The sequence below is a fragment of the Orbicella faveolata genome, unplaced genomic scaffold (genome assembly GCF_042242905.1).
Source record: "Orbicella faveolata isolate gen_17 unplaced genomic scaffold, um_ofav_v1 contig_46, whole genome shotgun sequence".
NCBI lineage: Eukaryota > Metazoa > Cnidaria > Anthozoa > Scleractinia > Merulinidae > Orbicella > Orbicella faveolata.
The window spans coordinates 17,495,001-17,504,192 of record NW_028301576.1 but is presented as its reverse complement, the minus strand read 5'-3'; the positions used below and the strand labels follow the sequence as shown (position 1 = coordinate 17,504,192).

Here is a 9,192-nt window from a genome sequence, read left to right as displayed (position 1 = left end):
TAGATAACTGAATAATCTAATATCCACATCGTCCTAACATGAAGTCTACCACAAATAAGGGATTACAGTGCAGCTCGGATATATCCGAACCAAAATATACACGTAATTCCCGTCAGCCCAATACATGTATAGGCATATGTGTATGCGCACATACGCGTATGCATATACGCACATACATGTATACAGTATACACGCGTATGCCTGGTTAGTATGTATGAGCTGACCTATTGTCTTTTCTTTTCTTAACAGGTCATTGTTGTTTTCAATGGCTTGACAGCTTGCCACAGAGCGAGAAAGAGTTTTCTTTATTTTGAAAGTAAACATGGTCTAAGCAAGCGTGCGACTTGGAAACACGTGCTGAAACACACAACTTTTTCTTGAAGGAAATAAAAAATAACAAAGTGTGAGCGGTGCACCATAGAAACTTTAATAAACAATTCTTTCGTCGGGGAAAGAGTATTTTACGATTTGAATGAATGGTTTGTGTCAGATATAACCGGAGATATCATTTTCTCGACAAGGTCTTCGGAACGCTTCAAACAAGAAACATTCTTGCAGGCGACTTGCCGACGCATGCCGCAACACAGGCGACCCAAGCTCTCAATGTTATCCTTTTTCACTTTTATGCGAACGTTCAGCCTAACGTGACATATGGCATATACTATTACATAACGACCGAATTTGAAATTGCGTTAGATCGGCTTGAGGAGCTGGCAAACAACAAAGAATACAACACAGTAACAGGGTAAGCAGATTTTATTCACAAAATATAAGAATAATTGACTTTTCAAGCAAAGCTGTTGCATTCTCATACAAACCTTTATAAATTCAAACCGTTGTAACACAACACCTCCATATACTACAAGGCCAGAGTCACGTTTTGCCTAATCAAATTCAGTCCTTATGTAATAGTATATGCCATATGTCACGTTAGGCTGAACGTTCGCATAAAAGTGAAAAAAAAGGATAACATTGAGAGCTTGGGTCACCTGTGGCTGCAACACAGGACTTTTCCTCAAAAAAAAATATCTAAACGTGAGTGACGCGCCAGTGAAACTTTGATAAACAATAATTATTATTTGGCTGAAGAAAGAGCATTTTACTGTTTGAATGAACAATTTGTGTCAAATATAACCAGAGATATCATTTTTTTGACAAGGTCTTCGGAACGCTTCAAACGATAAACATCTCGCAAGCGACTTGCTGATGCGTGCCTAAACACAGAACTTTTTCTTGAAGAAAAAAACTAAACATGAGCAGCGTGCTATAGAAACTTTGATAAACAATCATTTGGCTAAAGAAAGATAATTTTACTGTTTGAATGAACGATTTGTGTCAAATAAAACCGGATATATCATTTTTTTCAACGAAGATCTTCAGAACGGTTCATAAAATAAACACGTCCCAAACGACTTGCCGACGCGTGGCGAAACACAGAACTATTCCTTGAAGAAAAAATAACTAAACGTGAGCGGCTCACCATGTACCATAGAAACTTTGAGAAACAATTTTTGCATCAAGGAAATGTTATTTTACCATCTGAATGAATGATCTGTGTCAAATATAACCAGAGATATCATTTTTTCGACAAGGATCTTCAAAACGCTTAATTCAGACAAACATTTCGCAAACGACTTGCCGACATGTGCTGAAACACGGATCTTTACTTGTAAAAACATTAAGTTCACGTGTTAAAATAGGGAGTTCAAGCGACTGTTTCAATTTTCTTCCCATTTTCGGTAGCTTAAGATCAAGCAATTGTCGGTGAATTTGCGAAGTGATCGAAAACTCGAAATATGATAGCTTTCACTGATCGGGAGTACACTTTAACAACATGCAAATTCCGCTTTGAAGCCTTTTGCCTTCCCAGAAATATAATGTCCTTTGTTTGACCAGCAATGCTTCACATGAAGAAACTTATGAGAATGCATACCAAAGAGACATATATGTGCGTATATACACAAACATATGCGTGTATATACATGTATATGTGCACGTATTAACATACGCGTATACGCAAAATACGCTCGTATAATATGCGTATGCGTAGTGCGCATATATCTGAGCTGCACTGTAACTGCCCCAACTCCCTTTATCCCAGCCTCCAGTATCTACTGTATATAAACAAAACTCAAGTCTAGTTTACTTAATTGTCTACAAAATTAATCTGACATTAAAATACAGTATGCATACAGAAAATTATGCTAACCTATATATGGAGGTATCATAATTACTGTAATTGCTGAGTGTTGTGGGTAATTCACATGTTGTGATAAAGCCTGCAGCCTGGTTACACTAAAAGAGAAAAAGAAAAATGCAAAGTTCTTTAAAAACTTCAAGAGCAATTGTGGTTGGGTAAAGTCTGCATACAAGCCAAGTAGCCCATCAGGCCGGCACTTATATTATGATCCGTATAGCATGAACCAACTTCATGTAGGAGTGGTAATCCTACAGTCTCCCCTGGATGGGATGTTAGGCCATCACAGGCTAGGGTCACCCCCACCATTACATTAGCTCATATTCATTTGTACAACAGAGTGGAGAGGCCCTGTAAGAGTAAAGTGTCTTGACCAAGAACACAACACGATGACCCCAGCCGGGACTTAAACCCAGAGTACTCAATCTGGAGTCCAGCGCAATAGTCATAAGGCCACAGTGCATCAGTGACTACATCATTTCAAGTACAAGGACAAAAATATCTGGGTTGTCTGTGAGACTCAATTAGCGAGGTGTGACTCCATTACAACCTCAACTATTCGTTCTTATGTTGGTTCACTGGTCCACAAACTACACTGTAACACCATCTTGGGGGTCATTGCATTAATTACACATAACAAGCAACAAATAAAAGTCTTCTGTGTCATTGCATTAAGGTTACTCCAAACCTTTGCAGAGCTACTTTTGCCAAATTGTCTTTTTTCCACCAAATTAAAGTTCATTATTTGCGGTAACATTTTCCAAAAAAATGAAAATAAAATATTAAAATGCATGTGGATCATTAAGAAAAAGAGATTTTTAAATAAAAGTTAATAAACCATAGAGGTATCATAATTGTCAAAAGGCATTGACTCCTAGGCAACCTTTTTGTCACAAATGGCTTAATCTGCAGATCTTATATCAAAGACTTTCAATTTTAGATTTCAGGTCCGTCAAGAGTGCCTGCTTGTAATCACACGTTGGCAATTGCATATCAGTTTCTTTTTGTTTTGTTGCACATTGCTTTCCTTCTGTTTTGCCCATTATTGTTGGCCACCATCTAAAATGTGTGCGCCTAAAACATGACTGTAACACTATCACTTTCTCACCAAGCTTCAGTTTGCATACTCTGAATGCTAGGGGTACTGCTATATCATTGGCTGGCGACTTTTTGAGTTGACATATCCCTCTGGGAAGGCGTGACATGTTTATGCATCTTAAGAAGGCAAAAACTCACACTTGTTTTTCGAGAGAATTCCTCCTCTTTAAATGAATTAATAGAGTAGGTAAAATCGATGGTTTTCCATGAAATTTGGCCAGAACATTCACTGCTAGATAAGGAACAAAAGTGTGTCGGTGAATTCTCTTATTTTAAATATTTTTCTCATGGTGGCCTCTCCCTTGTAAAATAAGGACCAGGATCTTGGTGGGATCCTGCCAGGATCCCGGCGAGATTTTGGCCCCTGGGAATTTTATTCCTGGCGGAAATCCCGGCAGGATCCTGGCCAGATTCTCTCGGGGAAGCAAAAATCCCGGCGCCCAAAGTCTTGCCGGGGTCCTACCCAGTTCTCGGTGGCCTAAATCTCAGTGCGATCTTACCAGGAATCTCACCAATAATCATGGTGGGAAGCAAAATTCTTGGCGAGATTCACTGTGGGAATCTCGGCAAAATTTTAGACATGCTGCTGCAAATTTTTGTTTGAGCCATTGTCTTTTAAATAAAGTTTAAAGCTTCCCAGTGTCTACATGCTTGAGAGTAGTTAAAATACAGACAAAATTAACTTAATTGAAATAGTAAGACAATCTCAGATAGTGCAGAGTCCAATTTGCGGCTCTGATACAGTAGTCACATACATGTAGGTCCTCACCCATGCCATTCTCTTCCTAGCTAGTCAACTAGGCCTTTTCCCCTTGCAGAATATGAGCAGACAAAAACTTAATAAGACTTAATCTTAGCATTGTGTATGTTTAATGTTTGTATTTTCTTTCAAGGCCCAAAAATAACTTACAATTACCGTTTGTCAAGACGGCTTTGAATTTTACTGCGGTGTTTTACACGTGTCCACTGAGTTTCAGTCATTTTAAATTCTGCAATAATACGCGGAAGTGGTAAATATGACAATTTTACTTTTTAAGCCAACATTTGCAACTTGATACTTTGTTTTCCTTGCCAAGCTATCCAACATAATATCCTTGTTTCCTCGAAAATATAAGAAGGATATGTATTTTTTACTTACTGCTGGAAATGAATGGAATAAAGTTACAGTAAATATCTGATGAAAAATCAAAGAGGAATGATTTTGTGTTATTCCGAACACAAATTTTCATTTCACAGATAAACAAGAACTAATCTAATTATCACATAGTCACGTCCAATCATGGAATAGTGCTCTTATTCACGTCAAACTATACATCTCAACCTATCATTAGGTCAATAATGGCTCATTGCTGTAAGTAACAAGCAACAAATGATTCTTTTCCTTGCTGTCACCAACTTTGTGACTCAACATCAGTTGCAAAGCTGTCTGACTAGAAACTGATGAGCAGCAAAAGAATAATGGCTTTGGATGCCACAAGTGGCTTTTTATGATTTATTTGTTTGTTTATTACTCTGAAATTATTCTTAAATATAACAGAGGTTACCCTTCACACACAATCCTCATAGCTAAGATTTACACTGCTCATACCATGCCAATATTCTTAATTCATAGTCTTTGTTTGGAAGACTCTTGGAAGCAGTTTTGTTTTGATGTGACATGTTTCCATACAAGGTTTTAATACTGACAGGTCCAAACTTTTTAACAATCTTGATCTGGGTGATTTCCACAGGCAGCATCTCTTCTTCTTCTTCAAAAATATTTTATTGAACCTTTCCAGTTCAAGAAGAACTAATTCCTTCCCGCAGAACAGTGTTAATTTATTCACCAGGCCTTGGGTCATTTTTCAACTAGCACTTGACCAACAATTTCTCAACATAAAGCACAATCAGCTTCATCGTACTCAGATGCCTGACAGCAAAAGCTTCCGTGTCACGTTCTGTCGAGGAAGTTTTGTTTCCCCCAGGCAATCGCATAATACGCTTAAAATGACCGCCGTCTATAAACATACCACAAACCCCTATGTGCGAATCAAACCTTTACTTCCATAGAAATTGAGAGAAAATAACACACAAGTATTACACAGCATTCAAATTCCACCAAATTGCAAAAGGAAATCACTAAAGTGATGCGCAATTCTATGCAGATAACTGATAACTCAAGTCAAAAGAGAAAGCGTTTGTTGTCTGATTTCAGTTGATCTTGTTTCTGGAATTTTAAACTATTAAGTTGTAATTTACAATACAACTAAACATAAAGGGTTTGTTGCTTTAGAGATAGTGAAAGGAACTGGTTTCAAAATGACCTTAAGAGCTTCGATCATGAAAACATAAGCTTACCTCGTCTCGCGAAACGTCTGAATTCAGTGACGCGGAAAAGATCGAGAGAAGCAGGAACTTCAACTCAGCTTATCAGAGCTTAAGTTTACGCCAAACACACGTGAATATGGCAATTTACATCTTCGATAACGCACTTCAATAAAGACTGAGGACATACAATGATCACTGCAGACGAATTTCTGGGTGTAACTGGAATACAGATGGTGACGCGGACTCGTTCCCAGTTCCATCCGCGTGTTGCCTAACAAACTTACGGTATTGCGTGACTCACCAAACTTATTTGAATTTAGCGTCACGAGAGGACTCACGAGACTAATTGAAAGCTTCGCCTGATCTTTTCAATGTGACTAGTTCTATGAAAATCGCAAAAGCTCGCAGATAACCAAATTCCGACTATCTGCAGGACCATTTTGAAAACGTTTCTTAAAGTGCCACTGAAACGAAATTTTCGTATGTGAGATTTTTGCTTAGTATTAAAGTTTCAACCTTACTTGGAAACACTGCAGACTTTTTTTTCGCATACGGTAAGCGAAAACTGCTTTTTCAGCCGTTCGAAATTGGCTGGTTAAGCCCAAAATTGGCGGCCATCTTGGCGCGGCCAAAACAGCCTAGTGACGTCACTGGTTGTATTACTCTCATGCCGCGCTGAAAATTTAGAGTGATTATGGGAGAAGAGAATACTGTTCGAAGCCCCTCAAAAAACATCTTAAGGACATCTCAGAGCTGTAAAGCAGATAATAACAGTAGCCTTAGACAAGAAGAGGTGGAGAGTCGATCCTGGGGCTTTTCAGTCTATTTAATTGGATATTTGCAGGATATTTTATGTAAGCAAGCAAACGAGTGGGAGTTCTTAGATCGCAAAATGATCGGGACTCTTGGTGAAATGGCCACCACTCAATTAAAGAAAACCTACACTCATAAAGTAAAAAAGACATGAAAACAAGAGAAAGCGGCTTTTGAAATTATTATCCGGACTGCTGCTGCACGAATCGCAGCAACAACGCTTCGAGTTTCGAGTCGCTTCGCTTCGAGGAAACCGGACGCTTTGTGAGTTTCACCGCGGACGAGATTGTGCTACAGTGACCTTTAGTCCAGTTGTATCTGTTACATCCTACAAGTTATCAAATCAGCAACAATTTAAGAAACCCTCTTCTTTTATGTGAGGGAGCGAATTTAAACTATAAAGGTAAACTAAGCTGCCATGACCCTACAGGTATGTTTTCAGGAAACGTGAGAAAGCGTGACAATGTCGACGGCGAAAGGTGATATATGCAAATTAGTTCAAATTCTGTTTAATAAACCTTCGAAAGGAGTGTAAACTAGTGACGTTTTAACGAATTGCTTTGAATTTGGATACCGTTAAATGAAGATCATAGACATAAGTATGTGCTAAAGAACTCAAAGTAATCCATCGACCATGAAATATTGCAATTGGGAGATACGTGTAAAAGAGAAGCGAAATTCCGGCTTTGTTTACACTGATACGTATGCGGCGATAAAGCAAACCCTGCTGCGGATCACAATTTTCAAAGATACATTTTGTCTACCACAAGAACTCTCACTTATTAGTATCATAAAAGGATGCCCTCTGTATGCAAAGAAGTACTCGACTCAAAGTTTGTGGACCGTTAATAACTTCGTGATTGTGCGAATGGCTGATGCGCTTACGGCTTTTACCGCAGTATAGTTGCCGAGGATATATTCGAAGCTTGTGTAATAGACCTTAGATAAACGTGAGAATCCAAATTTCAGAACCAGGCTGAAAACAGACGACGAAATATCATGTTTAGGCTTTAGGACGTGATATAAAAGTTGCCACACTCGTCTTCGAAACCTCCAATCGAGTACTCAAGATGTTCGAAAAGTAACTGAGCTGTTCTAATCTGTAGCATTTATTTTGGTGAATCTACACTCTTTGGCGCCCTCCAACGTTCATGATATGTATTTCCTGTCAAGACGGGACAGAAATTACAAGGTAGAAAACTAGCAGGTATCGACAATATGAAAAATAGACTTGAATAAATCAAGTGAAAACAAGAGAAAATCTATAGCGCTTCTTGCGTGAATACAACCAGTGACGTCACAAGGTCCTTAAATTCGGTTCCAGAGCCCGGACACAGTTTTGCTCCAAAAAGTCGATTTCAGCAGCTAAAAAAAGCACTTTCCGTTAGGATTTGACAGAAATAAAGTTCACCATTATTTTAAGCACGTTTGAAACTACAAATTGGGCTAATAAAAGAGAGTACGAAAATTTCGTTTCAGTGGCACTTTAACGACCTAAAAATTAACGTTAGGCTCGTTTTAGGAAATACAGTTAAGTAAATTAAAGACGTCTTGAAACTAAATTAAAGAAAGTATTACAGCACATTGATGTCATTAATTTTGAAGCCGTTCATCGTCTCTGTTCTCGGTGACGAGGCTCTTAAAGTCTTTTTTTTTTTTAGTTCCACAAAAAGAACACTACATACAATGCGATACTTTAATTACTAACATAAGCTCACACAGTCAACCTATAAACTACTCTTACAATTATAGGCCTACGGCCCGGGGGGCTTTGGGGAAGAAGGGTGTTTGTAGCCCTCCCAAAATTTGGGCAAATCAGTTTTTGGGGGGCAGCAAGAGAAATTTGGGCAAATTTTTAAAACTTTTCCATTTCTTTCCAGAAATTACAATGTCACTAAAAACAGCGAATAACAATACTGGTGATCAATATACAGTAAGGTGAGACTCAATACTCAAAACTAGTGCGAGTCGGCATTTTCTTAACACTCCTTATTTTTTCGTGTTTCACATTGTCACTAGACAAAAGCTTTGCTTTGTAAGAATTTGGAATTTTTCACTCGCGGTGCCCACTTTTTAAGCATCGCAGAAAATTCATTCATGTCCATTGCGCTGAATGGCATGAAGAAAGAAGCATTCATTGGTTTCTATTCCACGAAATCAACTGAAGGCGACGCACGGTATAAACTGGTTAAACTGAACTCAATCTTGACCTCAAGGAATTCGATGGCGCAGCTAGTATGAACGGTCTAGATACACAAGGGACTCTAAAAAAGAGTGATGAGTGCTCCTCACTCTGCATTTACGTCCACTGTTACAGACATGTGCTCAACCTCGCCCTTCAGGATACTATGACACAGCTTGAACCATTGCGTAACGTTCTGGACTCTATCCAGGCTCTGTACAACTTAGAAGAGAGTCTCAAGTGACACGCCCTGTTTGGTGACACAGACGTAGAACGTGAGGGCCTGAAACTGACGCTGAAGTCATTGAGTGTCAAGTAATGGTCATGCCGATGGGAAGCCGTAAAGGCCGCCGTGTACGGACAAATGGACGCATTGTAAAAGCTATGCTCACGCTGTCTTCAGACAAAGATCCATAAACCTATGCTGATAGAAGAGCTATATTTACCGCCATTTTATATTTCTATCTGTGTGTGTTGAAAATAATCGTGAGCAACACTAATAGTCTGTGACGATATCCTCAGCGGAAGACAGTCGTCGTCGTCGTCTCCACCCGTAGAAACGCCAACATGACCATTCAGAGCCTACGCCAGTGTC

At 38.9% G+C, this 9,192-nt stretch overlaps 1 long non-coding RNA gene across 1 annotated transcript; it reads right to left on the bottom strand.

The window, feature by feature from the left end:
• Positions 1 to 2,216: 2,216 nt before the first annotated feature.
• On the bottom strand, positions 2,217 to 5,828 carry LOC149098704 (uncharacterized). The gene is made up of 2 exons (XR_016203966.1): positions 5,633 to 5,828; positions 2,217 to 2,295 (listed from the first exon to the last, which is right to left on the bottom strand). It is a non-coding gene; the product is annotated as an uncharacterized LOC149098704 (long non-coding RNA).
• Positions 5,829 to 9,192: the final 3,364 nt, after the last annotated feature.